Source organism: Lissotriton helveticus, chromosome 3_1 (genome assembly GCF_964261635.1).
Source record: "Lissotriton helveticus chromosome 3_1, aLisHel1.1, whole genome shotgun sequence".
Lineage (NCBI taxonomy): Eukaryota > Metazoa > Chordata > Amphibia > Caudata > Salamandridae > Lissotriton > Lissotriton helveticus.
The window spans coordinates 836,568,694-836,586,417 of record NC_136061.1 but is presented as its reverse complement, the minus strand read 5'-3'; the positions used below and the strand labels follow the sequence as shown (position 1 = coordinate 836,586,417).

General features: G+C 45.5%; 1 protein-coding gene across 1 annotated transcript in view; it reads right to left on the bottom strand.

Annotated features, from left to right (window-relative positions):
- LOC144823005 (gap junction beta-3 protein-like) overlaps positions 1-11,315 on the bottom strand; it is a 40,583-nt gene extending 29,268 nt beyond the window's left edge. The window contains exon 1 of the mRNA XM_078681110.1: positions 11,153-11,315. The gene's annotated coding sequence lies outside the window, so the exon portion shown is untranslated. The remainder of the gene's footprint in view (positions 1-11,152) is intronic.
- Positions 11,316-17,724: the final 6,409 nt, after the last annotated feature.

Here is a 17,724-nt window from a genome sequence, read left to right as displayed (position 1 = left end):
GAAGCACATTTTTTTTGTAATTCTGAAGTGGGGTGGAAACAAATATTTTGATCAAAACAAACAAATACACTAGGTGATGACATTTCCACATATTATTGTTTGTGTGCTGTATGCTTTTATCAGTGAAACTGTATGTCTGTGCAAATGTAATGATTTCAATAGAAGATGTGTTGTCTGTAATATAAGTGTGCTACCACACCATGCATATTCCCCTCTACTCCACTCCATTTCACCTCACTGTACTCTATTCTGCACCATTCCATGTTACACCATGCCACTGCACTCTGTGCAACTGCACTCTACTCTACACCACTCTATTCTACGCCCTGTACTCTACACCACTTCACTCTATGCCTCTCTAGTCTACTCTGCACCACTCTGCTCTATGCCAATACACTCTACACCCCTCCACTCTTCGCCACTGCCACTTTACTCCACCCAGTCTATACCACCTCACTATGTTCTACACAACTCCACTGTCACTCTGCAGCACTTCACTCTATGCCACTGCACTTTAAACCAATACACTCTATGCCAATGCACTCTAATCTGTACCACTCCACTCTATTCTCCTGCACTCAATGGGAATCGACTGTACGCTCCTCTAATCTGCTCTACACAACTGACTCTATGCCACTGCACTTTACACCGCTTTATGCCATCACTCTACACCACTTTGCTCTACACTACTACTTTCTAACTAGCACCTCTCTACAATATCTCACTCTACCTTGCACTGCTGCATTCTACACCACTGCACTCTACTCTACACCACTATGGTCTATGCCACTGAACTCTACGCCACTGAACTCTACACCACTCCACTCGACAACACCCTGTTCTGCAACACTGTACTCTCTGCCACTCTACTCTCCACTACTGCGCTCTACGCCCCTGCAGCACTCCACTCACTACCAACCCACTGGAAGCCACTTTACTCTACTCTGCATCACTCTTTTCCACTGCACTCTATGCCACTCTACTCAGCACCAAGCCATGCCACTGCACTCAATGACACTCTGCTCTGGACCACTCTACACCACTGCATTTATGCCATTACTCTACCCCACTCCACTCGACCCCACTTCTTTCTACCCTGCATCACTCCACTCTACACCACCTCACTCTACTCTGCACCACTCTACGCCACTTCACTCTACTCTGAGCAATCAACTCTATTCCACTGCACTCTACGTTACTGCACTTTACTCTGCAACACTGTAGTCTACGCCATTGTATTTTAAACCACTGCACTGTATGCCTCTCTACTCTGCTCCACTCTGCACTTTGCTCTGCAACACTGCAGTCTATGCCACTGTATTCTACACCACTGCACGCTATGCCTCTATACTCTGCACCACTCCACTCTACACCACAGCACTATACAATTCACCACTCTGACCTACACCACTGCATTCTAAGACACTGCATTGTACACTGCTAAATTCTGTGCAGCTGCACTCTACACCACTGACCTCTGCAAAACTCTTCGCTGATGCACCCAACACCAATCCGCTCTACTTTATGCCTCTCCCCTCCACCGTAACGCACTATATACCATTGCACTCTACTTTATGCAGTCTCTGGCACTCTACACCACTGCACTCTATGATACTCTACTCTGCAACACTGTACTCTACGTCACTGAAATCTAAGCCCCTGCATTCTACAGGACTGCATTCTTTGCCAATGCGCTCTGCACCACTCTTCTCTCCATCACACCACTCTACACCACCTCACTCTGAAGCACTTAATGCCACTGCACTATATGGCATGAATTCTACGTTAATAAGTTCTACTATGCCCCATTCTATGCCACTGTACTGTATGGCACTGTGCTCTGCACCACTTCACTCTATGCCATTGTACTCTGTGCCACTCTGCTCTACTCTGCACCACTGCACTCTGTCGCTGCACTCTACTATGCAACATTCTAATCTACGCCAGTGCATTCTATGATGCTGCTCTGTACACCACTGAATTCTATACCACTGCACTCTATGCCATTTTACTCTGCAACATTCTAAGCCAATACACTCTACACCAGTCCACCCTACGACACTTCACTGTGCGTTACTTTCCTCGACTCCACTCTATACCACCCCATTACACAACTCTTTATGCCACTCCACTTTACAACACTCTACTTTCCACCATTCCACTCTGACATTCCATGTCACTAACTTCTATGCCACTAATTTTTAGCCTTGCTGAACAGAAGCCAGGCTGGTGTTAACATGGCTATAAAACATTGGCAAAGCCAATAGCTCTTGCTCAAACTAACTTTGCCAGTGCTTGTTTTGTATTGACTCAAAGATCCATTCTCTCCTTCTTCTTTTCATGGTCTTTCGCTCTACTTTTGTCCCACTCATCCCTTCTTTCTCTCTCCTCAGTTCTCTTTCGCGCCCTCTCTGTCCACGTCTTTCTCATTCACTCTATCTTTATCACATTAATTTTCTCCCCATGTCTCCTTCCTCTGCACTTGCGCTTTTATGATCGTCCCATTCTCTTTCTCTCCTTTCTCTTTCGTCACTCTCACTCCTGCTCTCATTGTTTCTCTTTTCCCAACTCACCCTTGTGTATTGGTCACGTGAGCTCATGCTGTACAACTCTCCCAACCTCTGGGCACAAGGGCAGCCCTAGATGACCCTTCCAGAGTGCCACCCAGCTGCTATACAAGAGGATTTGTCCATGCAGAGCACAATGCACACCAGTATTCGTAATTTAAACTAACCAAGGGCGGAGAACTTCGCTCCATCCACAGAGTGTGAGGAGTTTTGCCTACTCCGCGTTCCACATAGAACGCGGAGTAGGCAAAACTCGTACACTCCGCAGCGGAGCGGAGTTGGTCCGCCGCCTGCCTCCACCCCCTATGAATATATAACTTTAAACTAACTTAAAAGCAATTAAAAGACACTTACCTTTTAGCCGCAGCTGCCCGGGGACGCTGCGGTTAAAAGGAAAGTGTTTTTTAATTGCTTTAAGTTAGTTTTAAATTATATCTTAATAGGGGGTGGAGGCGGACGGCGTAGCGGAGCTACGCGGAGCTTGTTGCAAACTCCGTGGCACTCCGCGTAGCCCCGCTACGCCCACTACGCCCAGGGTTAAATACAGTTCTACAGGTTTCTGCATGCTGGGTGCTGTCGAGTGAAGAATCCTCCCAGAAACATCCCGAGAGAAGTAGCATTATTGGCCACTAGAATAGCCATCCCAGGAGAATGCAAAAATGAAAAAAACGGAGTTTGATGTCATTCAGTAAACCAACCTTCGTGAGGGAAGCCTTCTGCTCAGAATAGACAAACTGACAGGCTGGCACTGTGAGAACTACAAGAACACTAAATATCTACACGATGCACTCCGCAAATTGAACTGTCTCTTGGTTCTGAAATCACAGGTGTTATTATCCAGCATGGTGATGCTATCACCTTTAAAAGGATGAAAGGCTCGGTCAGCTCTGCTGGGTTCTTGCACGGCAGTCTACAGATACAGACGCAGGCTGCTGCAGTGAGCGCACAGCCCACTGAGCCTCCTTACCAGTTCTCATGCATTCCCTCCTATTCCTGTGCTTTCTTGGGTCTTGTCTACAGACAGAGTTTAGCTCTCTGTTGTTGTAATACATCTTGTGTACCACACCAGACATTTACAGTGGGTTTTGGGGCAGCCCACTGATAACCATTGGTTGACTTTCTTGCCACTTTCATTTATGTGTTCTTATTCAATTGTTTGCCTTCCTCTTCTTGTGTTTGCCCCTCCACTGGAGAATCGCTCCCTTACCTTTCTTTTGAGTGGATGTCTTGCATACTTCCAATGCTTACATTCAGCAGTGGTGTGACAAAAAAAAGAAGTGGCCTCTGCAGAATGTGGTGAGAGGCCCCTGAGAAACATGTGTTTTTCCGATATAAATAGGCCTTGGGTTAAACACCCTCCTCCCACTCATGCCTCAATTACCCCCCACTCCCACCACCAGCTACAGGAGCACGTGTTACGGCCCTGATATTCAGGAAAATGTTTTGTTTTCATTTCAGCACGCCATGTGAGAGCATGCATGTGTTTTCCTGCTTGCTTTCTTATGTGCGGAAGCCCCGCTCAAATGCCTTCCCTCCTCGTGCTTTCAGTGTTAGTCCCACCTCCTGCTTACTTGTTCGTTGCTTTCAGCGCTTGCTTTTTATGTTTTTTTAAACTTTCATTCTCAATCTTCTCGTTACTTTTTCGTTCCTCGTTGCTCCTGGACTGGTGCAACAGCATCTCTCTTATGCATCTCCCCTCCGTCACATAGGGAGTGGTGGCATAACGGGAGGGAAACCGAGTGAAGATGCAGAAACACCCTTCAACGCCCATGGCCCTTTTAATAACCCTATACTTAAATCTGCAGAAATTTTGCCATATTAGCGGACTTCCCACGGCGGTGTAAGTTCCATTTACAGGAGTAAATCTCTTCAGAACCTCGTATTGTGTGTATTGACCATTTGTATGTAAATTTAAAAAGTGTTCTTTCTGCCTCACAATTTCGAGAAGTATTTTACAATCTTCATGGAAGAGCAAGAGATCTTGGGCACAAAGTAGGCTCATGAAAGGAAAACAATGCCACAAATACAATTTTGTGTAAGAATTCTCTGACAAAGCAAAGTTGGTAAACTGCATGGTTTGCAACCTGAAGCGCGGAGGTCCCTAATATCATGGGCTGGGCTTATAATTTACACATCCCTATTTCTGGTGTGTTTATTTCGATGACAATATGACTCCGAAAAGGTAAATGACTGGAGAAACTGTCTTTAGTCCAGGAGGCCTTTGCTGTGTCTGTCTTACTCTTTGTGTTAACTTCAACTCTGGCTATTAAGATATTCTCCCACAACTCCTACTGTCAAAGTTATTCACCTGTAAGTCTTTTAGGAACGCCGTAGCAGACTCGCCCTCCGTTTCTCAAATCTCCATCCCAGTCTACCTTGAACAGACCTGGGGGAGATTTACTAAGCTTTTGCGCTGTGTTTGCGTCTCAAAAGTGAAGCAAATCGGTGCAAAATCTTTTTTTCCCAATTTACTTTTGAGCTCTAAACTTGCTTAGCGCTGCAAATAACGGAAAAGTAATGAGAAGAAGTGCACTGATTTGCATTTTTTTGCTCCGTAGGGGCGTACCATGGGTGGCGCAAGGGCGTTCTCATGCAACCACCCAAGGTTTCTCACTCTAAACCCAATTTACTAAAGAAAGTAGATTGGGTTTAGCGTGAGAAAACTGCGCCCTTTTTAAGTAGGCGCAAGGAAGGGGAAATGCATTTATTTCCCCTTCCTTTTCTGACTTTGTATGTGTGCCGTACTTTACAGCACGCATACAAAGAAGGAAAATTGTTAAAGTGCGTGCAGACATAGTATTTTGTACTGGAAGGGCTCCTAGACTCACAGAGACACCCTTACACCATGGCGCAAAATTGTCTTATGGTGCACGGCAGCTGATTTCAGTGCTGGCGCTAGTGAGAGGGGAGGAGAGTGCCTTATTTTAGGAAATAAGGCATTCCTTTTCACGTAACGCAGCACAGCATTTGCGGGTGCCGCAGTCAGTGCGCTACATAAAAAAATAGTAAATCTGCCCCCAAGTTTTTCTACTTCTGGTGGGACACTGTACTGACATGTTGTTGAGTCACACTGGGAACAAGGTGGCACTTTCCTGGCCAAGAAGAATCCCAATGTGCTACCACACAGCTGAATTGTTTACGTGTGTTGGTGACCATGATATGAAACCTTGTTTTGAGCAACAAAAGCCCAAACCCAACTCTGGCCATTCGTTAAACCATATATATCCATTTCTTTGGACTACTGACTTACCTTTACGATTTGATCATCATTAGATTGTAATTAATCAGAGTTTTAACGACATATTTCGCGCATATTTCAATGTATTAACACTTGAGGTTGCGTTTGTGAGTTAGGATGACCTACTTCTGGTACTAGTGTATGTAACGTCGCACGTGACCATGATGACAAATCGTGCACAGCACGTGGTTTGAAAAAAGTAGTTCAAACAAACCGGGCCACATAGTGCCAGTAACAGTGTGTTCATTGAATCCAGGAAATAAACTGTCACCTCTCAGGAATACGACGTTCACTACATGTACGTCACATAGTTTTCTCTGTTCAGCGCATGTTTCCAGGCAAAAGCACACATTTTAACTTTCTTGGAGAAAAAAATATCAGCACTATCTATCCAGTTTCAAATATTTGAGGAATACTGTTTTAAAGTTAATACTACGGAGAACAGAACGTCTGCTTTCAATGCCAACAACCACTCGCGAGGAAATATTGGCAGTTTGCGAAGGTTAGTAGGCTTAGACGTAGGCAAAGTAGGAATCTTGGTGTAGGCCACTTATAGGTACCCGCACAAGACTCTGCGCACAAAATAAAAATATGCCCACCCATAGTTGCTAATTTAGCAGGGAAAAAGCCCACCCTCGAGGACTTCTGAGCAGGCGCACACCGCAGTGGCCCTTGTGATGAGGTAGAGTACGTCATTGGCTGAGGTATTCAAAGGACCGATCCTGTCTGACAGGCATGTACTTGGCAAGCTAGTTCAGTGGGTGTGTGCAGGAGCTGCAGCGATGTATGTGTAGTCTGGAATTCACTGGTTCCATTCCAGTTTTTTCAAACATGCGACGTCCATAAAACGAATACATCGGAGTTCGTTGATAACAGCGTCTATTATGGCCCCCACTGAATCGGCGAGTTTAGGCGCTATTTAAGACCAGGTAGTATTACCCGTGACCCACTCTGTATTAACTCTTTGCGGCAGTCGTGTTCGTTGGGCCGCGGAAGTCTCGATCGCTTTGCCTGTCACAGTGAGTGCACTTTATTCAGACAAACATCCCTTCACCGTGAGACCTCGCCGGGCGACTCCCACAAGCCTAGAGTTTCAGCAGACTGGAGGAGCCGGTTTTGAGGCCTGGGCTGGGCCGCAGCATCACATTAACGAGAGGTTTCCTTTCAGGCAGGCACAATAGAGCCCTGAATGAAACTGCAGGATTACCGGAGCTAATGCCATTTAAGAAACTCGAGTGCAGTGGCCGCCTTTCTTAGGATGTGAGCGTGTGGAGGACGCTTACAAGCCTTTACATATACTTACAAGAGTCGCATCTGCGTCATTGTCACAAGACAGAGGTGTGGGATGAGTTCCAGGTCGCCAATAGCGAACGGTAGTAAACAAACTTCTGAAGATTATACTAAGTAAAGTACACCATGTGCCAGCCCCACCCCACGACAAGTTCATGTAGATGGGCAGCTTGACAAGACGGTGTGCTCAAGCATCCATGGGAAGAGGCCACGCCCCCACTGCCAGCCACCGAACCAGCCATGGGGCAGTGGTGGGGACAAAATATTCCATATCCTATCCTGGCCCAGTCAGGGAGGCTAGAATGTGCAACACATGTGAGGTGCTTGTCAAGAGATTATGGTGCATGATATGAGTAGAAGTCACAGCAAAGAGAATAAAGGAGCGCCACAGAGAGCAGTGGAAGAGACAACCTTTAAGTGACAGGTTATGGTTCGAGGTTGTTCAACTATAGGACCACGAGAGCCTAGCCGTGCCAGATTTTAAGGATGACTTCTGACTATTTGAATAATTGCCATATAGATGCATGCTTTGTAAATGTGTGCCATCTCTCTGCTCATCTGTTCACCTCTCTTAGCACTTGACGTTAGTGCAGGGTCCCCAACTTTAACCAATCTCTCTGCTTTTACCGTCTGGCTCGACAGCACAGCGGTCATCAGACAACTATGTGAGCACCACTTGAGGGGGACCTTTGCTCCACCCACATGTTGGGAGCCAGGAGTACACATTTTGATTGGGCAGAAGTTGGGTCATTCAATAAAAAAGTGCTTGCTACCCACACAGCTGTGATCACTTTGTTTATGTATCCAGCTGCCTGAGATTGATCTTTCTGAGGGCACAAACACGACATTATAATGCTATTAAAATGTGTTAGATAACTAGATAATACATTGTGTTTTTCTCTGGCAGCAACACAGAGGAGGAGGGCAGTAATAAACCTTTGTGGATGTTTAGGTCCGGCTTGAAAGAGCACCTGTCACCTGACCTTTTTTGCCTACACTAATATTATTTTGCAGTTCTTTGCTTCACACAAATACAAATACATTCCTACGCTACTTTCTTCTAATGCTTCACATTACGATGCAACATTAATTTGAAAGCAGACCTACTGGCATTACCAATACGTGTTACTTTCTTACGTGAGTCCACGTGGGTTCCTAGGCAAGCTGAATCTGGGACAAGGCTTTAGTTGCATAAAACTCCCTTGGTCCTTTCACCCCAGCCTGAAAAAGCTCAGAAACCTGTTTGGTCATTGCTGGCGTCTCCCTGTTCGATTGGGAGTCTATTTCGGAGATCCTGTATAGTCTTACAAACTTAGAATGAAACCTTTCTGTGGCTGGTGGTGTAAGTTCGAGTAAGTTGGATCCTCAAGTCTCCCTTGGCCCGGTGGGCGGATAAGCGTTCACCAATGGTGGACCGGTACTTAAAGCAGCCTAGGAAAATGTGTTCATACCAGCCCCAGGTCATGCCACGGGAGTGTAGACTAGAACGTGCCTCCAACCATCTTAAGTGAGATTTATCGGGGACAAATAATTTAAGTTTCTTCAGAGAAATTATTCGTTTTCATTCAGGGCAGATTGCCAGGCTGGCTACCGCTCTCCATCCATTCCTGAAAGCAGACTGCTGCTTCGCTGCCTAGCGGGGGTTTCCTGTACTTCCAAGGGTCTTCTTCAGATGGGGACTTTGTGAAGTCATGCTCACGGCAAGAGCTTCAAATCATGACTTTTCAAGGCGAAAAAAAAACGTTATATCAACAGGAGGGTTGGCGCGAGTTTTATTTCTTTGTGTACATTATTTAATAAGGCTGGACAAGTTGCAGTCGTTCAAGACCTGGGCCTAACCAGCCGTTCTAGCTCGCCCAAACTGTGTGATCCTGGGCAGATCATTTTCTTTTATTGTGCTTTAAATAGAGAACATTTACGTTTACTTCCAAATGGCACTTCAGCTTTCAGGTGCACAATTAGCCTACACTTTCCTTCAAAGCGCTAGACCCATCTTCGACATCATAGTAGAATCCTGTTTGCGACTTGAACACCCACAGAGACCTATTTCTGGACGCAATAGTTTAATTTTTCTTCCTTGGATTTAAAACAGCAAGGATATCTCATTTTTTTCCATTCCAGTTCTCCCATGCCGGCTGCCAACCAGCCTGGACTAACAGCTTAAGGAAAACCTTCGAAAATTATATATTTGGGCAAAACGCATAATCGGAGTTCCAGTCAAGTACACCTTGCCTAGAAAATTGTGCAAAGAAAAGAGTCCTGTTTTTTTCAATAAGAGCTATCAAAATGTGCAAGTTTCAAACATAAAATGTTTCAAATTTTTGTAGTCAGCATTAATGAAGAGAGTTTACTTGCAATAGAAAAATACCCTTTTTTCTAGACGCCACATATTTGAGTGAAACTAATAAAATAGCAATGGCATATGACTCTTTGGGATGAGATATATTTCCCTATAATGCCACTCTGCTAGAAAGTTTCCCTTATCTCTCTGGGGACCTGTAATTGGCCTTCAGGCCAGTATACGATGTTAAGCAGGAGCATATATCAGTGGTGCTGCAGGTGCAGTGACACCGAGACACTTTCACGTAATGGGTCCGATACACTCTTATTTGTCTCTTATTCACTTTCCATCCGGGGTTTTATTATTATTGTTATTATTAATACTAATAACAACTAACATTAGAATGTTTTTATATACCCGGGCCACATAAAACATTATTTGACTAAACAATCTCTGATCCCATGCCCCTACCCCCACCCACCCCCCCAGTCGGCGTCAATAAAGAATCGGGGGACTTCCGGGTGAGAATCCCACAGGGACTGCATCCCTTATACCCTATGCCTTCTGTGAAGGGGCCTCCTTGCGCCCTATTATGGGGCATAGGGCCAGACGCATCAAAGGGTTTTGCCCATTCTGTGTCTATGGAAAAATGTGTTCATGCATATGGCCCATAGTCTCGAGACCAACAGCCATGCTGCAGCATTCCCCCTGCACAGATTGAGAATAACCTCCTCGCCCAGCCCGCGCAGAATCAGCCTCTGGCGGCAGATCAGGCGGCGCCTGCCCTCCGCAGAGGACATGAGTGTTCAAACACGTAAGTCAAACAGAAGCGACGCCGCGCGTCCAGGCACTGCACCTACATTGATTTACAAGTCCGAAAGCAAAGACAAGAATCTGGTTTCATAGAATGATTACATTTCTCAGAATATTAACTATAAATCGCCCATTCTCGTGTTACTGTTCTTCTCACCAAACGTTGCATTTGCACATATTCTCATTGTCCCACTCGCCGCAACAGTCAGAAAAAAACCTTACATAATACAAAATCTACATTAACATGTGGCATCAAAATGAAAAATACTAATACATATTTTGGAAGAGGGGGACCTTGAGGGTTATTATTCTGATGGTCCCATTAGTGCTGGCATCCCCCCTGACGCCCAGTATGCCATGCGGACAATGAGAGCAAGGCCTTGTTGGCAAAGCTCTCAAGGGGTGAAATATAGGATGAGGGGCCCTTATATAACTGCTGGCCCAGTTCACGGCTTTACTTGAATATTCAATGGCGCAGAGGTCATTTTGTCGGGGATGAGCCCCAAATGTGTCTTTTTGGGGAGAACAAAAGGGGTAGACTGTCCACATGGGAGAGGTGTGGCGCCGCGGCCAGGGCGACTGACGCTGGAATCTGGGGACCACGGTTCGATCCCCGGCTCCGGCGGCAGGTTAGCCCAGCACCATGTGACTCTGGGCAATAGCTCGCTTAATCTTCCCGACGGCCCCCAGCGCCTAGAGACCCTTACGGGTGATTGTGCGCTTTACAAATGTGGACTTTACTTTTTTTACTTTACATGTATGGCGGATTAGGGTTGTTGCAGTTCTGGGGCTGCTAGGTCTGGTCAGTGGTACCCCCTACCGCTAGACTTCGAGGCGCCTTCCCTGTCTCTGGGTGGACTCGCAGGTTCCAGGCGCTGGGAGTCGCCTCTCCCAGGCCCGATAAGTTCTTAAACTTTGCCCCCTCCGCAGATTCTGTCCAACTGGACGGGGTGCTTTTCTTACCTGCGTCTCCCCGGGGCCGCTCTCCAAATCTCTGCCGCCCAAAGCCTGCTTTTATCGCCGCTCAATAAAAGTCCCTCCGAGGAGAGTCCGCTCGGGTTCCTGCCTCTCCTCTGGAGCGAGCGAGGTCTACCTCCTACCTTCGGATGTGCCAAGGCGGGGCGGGGCCTCTCTCGCTTCAGGGAGAAACATACTTTCAGGCTGAGTTCGAAGAAGAGCTTTGTAACGCGCGTGTTGCTCAGAGCGAGGGAGGCTGGGCCACTGTCCCAGCGCGGATGACATTTTTGGGAAATACATGTGTTCCTTGTAGATTGCTTTTGTTGCGCAAGAGTGGCTCCCTGACGCCGTTTCTTCAATCTTTTCTATAGATTAACCCGTCCCGCTCTCTCTCTGTGCTTTGGGGCCGGTTAGAATGATGTGCGGCAGTGTTTAATTTTTAGAAGAATAAGTGCCGGACTCAAAAGTTTTGTCCAAAATCCCGCGCTGGCGCTAAAACCGAAGCCACTAGTCTTAATTTCACCTCATGGCTCTTTCATCCACAACCAGTCGCTTCCTTTTCTCATCTCACTTTTGCAGGTTTCTTTTCTTCACTTTATTTATTTATGTATGCAATTTTATATAGCGCGGACTTTACCCGAAGGTGTCAGAGCGCTTCACAGAAGGACCAATAATGATATACAGGAACAAAATACAAAAGCAAACAATAAGTTACATGGATCAAAAGTGACACTGGTGAGCAACCAAAATACATGAGGTAGCAATCGGTGCAATATAGGAGAAAAAAGTGATAAGGGTGCAGGTTACAAAAACGTACAAAATACAAGTAGAGGTATAATACTGCAATAAATAGCAGGCACTCCAGCACAGTAACAAACGTTACGTAGGCAAAGGTGGCACTTGTGCAAGTCTCTAAAACAAACAAAACGTGCGAGGTAGCAAACAGTGTGTTACAAACAAAAGTGACGTGTGCAAGTTCCAAAAGGGTACCATATACAGGTATTGGGAGATTACTAAACATTTAAACTACCAGAACACCCTGGGGAGGAAGTACCATAAACCTGGCCAATAGACTTTCCAGTAATGGGAGGTCTTCCTTCAGACGAAGGCAAGGGTGTGAGTTAGACTTGGAGGTGCCTTTGGAGGATGAGAACTTTAAGGTCCCGTTTGAAGGCCTGAGAGGAGGAGGTAGTCCGGAGCTGAGGCGGGAGTGAGTTCCAGATTCTCGCTTCGTTGTCTGAAAAGGATTGGGCCATCGATCTTTCCTTCTTGAAAGTGGGGGGGTCACTGGTGTTCTGACTTTCTATTCCTTCTTCTTTTCCACTTTGATGTTTTCTTTTCTCTTGTCCTGGATCAAAGTCTGTTGAGGAAAAACACGTTTAATTACTGAAAAATGAGTGCTGGTGACCCCCACCTGTACCTAGAGGTGGGCGAGCCAACAAAATACCAGGGAGAGTGCTGGTTCGGATCTTAGAGGCCGTGCACGAGCCGAGCCCTGGGAATATTTGCTATGTAAAACATACAACAAAACAAATAAACTATAATAAAGTCAATTCAAAATGTGAAAAGTGTATTTCTTTAACGTTGAAAGCTTTGACCCTAATAGGGCACATTTATCGTACTGCCTTGAGAAGTACTTGTTAACAGGTGCGGCTGATACAGGTAACATTGGTAGGGCAGGGCAGTGGGGGGGGGGGGGGAGAAGTGGACAGATGACTGTATAGGGAATGTAAAATAAAAAATAAAGCAAACCACTTACCTAGGTCACACTGAGTCGGCGAGAACAAGGTAAGTGGTTTTATAAATTTTTTATTTTACTTTCCCTATCCCGTCATCTGTCCACTTCCCCAACCACCCGCCTCGCCCACTGCCCCAAAGCTGTTACCTGTGCCATCTGCACCTGCTTATTAAAACTGATAGTTTTGTAAAACTGGCAGTCTGAACTCCCATATTTCAAAGTTCTTTCATACGCGAAAATGAAATCAAAATTGTTTTGGTGAAACAAAATATTTGCTTAAAATCACACAGTTCAAGTAGGGAAGCTTCAGTATATCCAGAATTTCTGGTTTCACTTTATACAAATCAGCCACTAAATGGGTATTTATTTGTACATTCTTATAAGAATTTGTTTTTATATCTTAGTTCAGGTTTCTGCAGTGTTAAAATATAGTGCAAACTCGATTTGCTTAGATTCACAGGATGTTGAGCTGACCCCAAGACTGAACCTCAGTTTCCCCTGTTCCACAATTGGCAGCTCTGCTCACAACACCACGTCCTGGGTAGAGGGCAGGGCTTGAGGGAGCAGGGGTGGGGGGGGGGGGGGGGGCGGAGCCATATGAAAGTTTGGCTCGTTATGGGCAAGGTTCCATCAGGACCTCGAGCTCAGCCAAAGCCAGGCTTCAGGCTTGAGCCTGGCTGGCTCAAACTTTCAGTGGCTCTCCCACCTCTACCTGACACCACTGGCCAGTGGTGGAACAAAATTTGAGGGGGCCCCCTGCAGGGTACATGGAGGGGGGTCCCTCCGGACTCAATCTGGAACTCTCCAGTCGAAGTGTAGTGCTGAGGGGGGGCCCTGGAGCTTGGTCCCCCGCAACGCGGGGGCTGCGGAGGCTTGTGTTACGCCCCTGGAAATGTCCACAAACACATTCCAAAAGTACAATGTGTGTCCTATGTGTGGTGCCCTAGAATCAGTGTGCAGCCGTCGCTTGTGACCGGTATACGAATCGCTATTCACAGACTGCACGCGGCTTCCGCTGGGTCCATTGCAGCACGTTGCTTTATAAACACGGTGAAACATATCAGTGAAAGTAAAGCAGGACTTTCTACCGGTTTAACTTATAATATCAACTGAAACACACAATAACATTAGACACCAGTAAAAATATAATGACATTAAAAACTAGTTCAAAGGTCCAAATTGAATTTCCTTCTGGGTCTAAAAATACTACTGATTCTTATGGCATTACGTACTTCATTTATTTAGCTCATAAACATAGTAATTGGTTAACTTGAGATTTGCCCAGGGGTGTGGCTTTAGTAGGTCCTGTGCAGGGCTTTAAGTGGGCCAGGTCCTCAGTGTTCAGCACCGGCAGTTCTAAAAAGCATGTGCTGCAACTGGTCCCTATCGAACTCTCCATTTTTACCCTCACCTTCAGGGTGAGAAAAAAAATCTTAACTCTGCTGCAACCCCATACTTCACTGACTTTGATGTAACTTCAAAGTGACTAGTTAAACTTCTTTAACAGTCTCGTCATTTCAGAACTGAGCATTTTCATATTGTATACAACAAATCCATAGTTGTTGCTTATTTATCTTATGCAACTAACAACCATTGACCAAGCCAATAGTGCTGGCTTGGTGTAGGAGAAATGTTACTTGTAATATGATATATTTCTGATGCAATGACAGAAGCAGCAAAATACCGGTGGGACGGCACATTATGCTTAACATTTTTTTTTAGCTTACGTGTTTTTAATGCACACTCTTAATTCCATTGACCATGCCCCTCTGATAGCCCCCCTCCCGTATTTTCATCCCACTTACAGCCCTGGTATAGCGGCATTGGACCCAGAAGTGTTGTGGGCACTCTAAACCCCAGTTACGGCGGTGTTCTTTTACTGGCTGCGGCTTGGGAGCCCGTTGTCTTTGCTTGCATGTAGACTCTTAGCGTCGCTAGATGTACCTCATCAATAGGTGCGGAGAGTAGGTTTTAATCTTTTTATTTTTTGCAGTTTTATATAGCGCAAACTCGACTCCAATGTTTTGGAGCGCTTTACCCGAATACCAGTTACATTACACAAGGACACGTCCATTTTTGGTAGGCACGGGGAGATTAAGTGATTTGCCCATGATTTTGAGCCGACGCAGAGACTCGAACGAGGCTCCCCAACTCCAAAGTCAGCACTTCTGGCTGTTACGCCATAGTCTCCTAATTATTTCCCAACTCACTGGCTCTAGCAGTCGTCGACGTCCATAGTTGTGGCTGCCTGGCTACTATATAATTAAGACTGGCTGTTTTACGTTGTTACTGATTTTTACAGTAAATATAGACAGAAAACTTTTTTTTTCTTGTCTGTATTTATTTTTTAAATGTGGATAAAAACGGAAATTAAGTTGCTTTTTGAGTAATTATAAACACTGTCTGCCATGACTGCCAAGCCAATGGCTGTGTGGATTGATAGGTTAGGGGGCTAAAAAAGAAAGGAATTTTAGTAAAGAGGCTGTAACAGAAGGAGATATGCACTTACATTTGCATATTTCCTTTGAAATGCATTGATTTATCTGTTGCAGGTGTTTACAACATTAAAACATGGTAGGCATTCAAGCAAGAGTGCATATTTACTGGTTAACCGCATGCGCGCTGCGACGATTTTTGCGCTACGCGGCTTTTTTCAAAAAGCCGCTATATGACGAGCTCAGCTCGTCATCAGCGTGCGAGCGGTGCAACTGATGACGAGCTGAGCTCGTCATCAGCGCTGAAGGGGTTAAATACATGTGGAAATGTACAAATTTCATATGAAACTTGCTAAAAATAAAAATGGATAAATACAGATGGAAATCTCAAAAAAATAATTACCATAAAACCGGGAGCCCTAAATATAATACACATGTCTCAACAATGAATGCATTAGCCTACTGCGCTGTCTTTGAAATACACTGGTTAATTCACACTTAAGCCCTTATTACTACAATCAGGAATAGAGACAGTGTTCCATTAACGCTAACACAAAGTTAACCACAAACTGACCAGAGCTGAACTGCCAACATATCACGATTAGATGATGAAAAAACCTGCATATATTTAACCTGCTGGAACTGAACAATAGCTTACAGAGAACAACAAGGAAGTGCTAAATCGCATAGCTGACCACAAATCAATTGAGGCAACAAGGTACAATGAAGCACTGAAACATATGACTCATCACAAACGGACTACAACTGAAAAATCACTGATATATTGCAACTACAATATGCTAAAATGTGCAGGCACCTGCTAAGCACCCAGAAATGAAAAAGCAATATAGAACAATAATTACATGCTAAAACATATGGCTGATCATAAACCGACTATGCATGCAAAAAGGGACAATTCCACATACTGACTATAGCCAATCACAGACGAATGTCCTCGCAGAGCTAGCACAGTGTAAGAAATTGCACATTCTATTATTCCTTAGGGAATGTTTATCGTCATGACACTGATTTTCTTGAATTACTGACCTAGCATACAAAGGTCGTACGACTTTGAAATATCAGGCCAAACTTCAGAGCCTACCAGGTTCACAGCACAGAGGACTGGTAGGATGGGAGAGGTCGAGGTGGCTTGCAGAAAAACAGTTCAGTACCAAAAACGTAAAGCAAATTCCGGGCATCTTCCATAGTTCAAATCCTGCCCTACATATGTGCAGACAAATAAATACATGCTCAGCCCTTCACTGGGTTCACCAAAGTGCTTTGGTGCGAGCCATGCTTGAAGTGCGGTGCTGAGGAGGGTCCCTGGAGCTTGGGGGCCCCCCGCACTGCAGGGGCTGCGGGGGCCTGTGTTATGCCCCTGCCAGTGGCTCATATTAAGCACTGGTGCAAAGGTGAGGCACGGACATGGACATATATAATATAATATAATATAATATAATATAATATAATATAATATAATATTTTAGCTCTAAACATACAAAGTCCTTGAGTTGGAACCACCATAACCCACAGAACAAGTGTATTTACTTATTTGGAAAGTTTGTGCATGTCTAGATGTCACCCTGTTGCCACCTCAGAGTGCTATGTTACCCAGAACGTCGTAGAGGTTATCAGACAAGCACAATGGGCTGCAGCGTAGCAAGGGAGCTTTACCAATGCAAGGAAGAAAGACACAAAGAGTGTGACACCACGGAGGAGCAGAAGACAAGCAAGACTTCATGATCATGCCCCTCAATGGCCTAGCCTAGGCGCCCCTGCTCCTGCTGCACTAATGACAGTTATGGCCCTGTAAGGTGCAGGTGACAGGGCTCCACATAGAATGTTATTCTGTAACAGGACAGAGTGGCATTGTATCTCCATGGACGGGGAGGAGGAAAACGCCTACCGCAAAGGAGTCAGGGCCCCTGGTGCTTGCCCCCTTTGCCCTTTCATACCCTCCAACCTTAGCTCATCTCCATCTGTGACATCTTCTATGGATAAGGCACCCTCTGTCTGGTGCCACAGAGGAACAGAAGTCCTCCTTTGATTGGGAATTAACACTGTGTCAACTCTGTTGTCACATGCGAAAGGAAAGAATGAGGACGAAATGCAGAACAATGCAAACATTCACCTCCAGTCACATATATCTGGGTTTAATCCATCGTTCTTTTGCTCACCACCACCCCAGTTTGGACCCAACCATATGCAAGTCAGTCTTGAGCTTGTTCCTCATGGGAACAGTCTAGCCCAAACTGCCAAGCCACTCCTTGGATGACGTGGCATGTCATTCAGTGGCGTCGTGAGCCCCCGCGTTAGCAGCTTAAGTGGCTATAACGTCTAAAAGTTTAATCGTTTTGCACTCGCCTCTGCATGTTGGGTGCAGACAAAAGCCAAAGGTAGAGCTA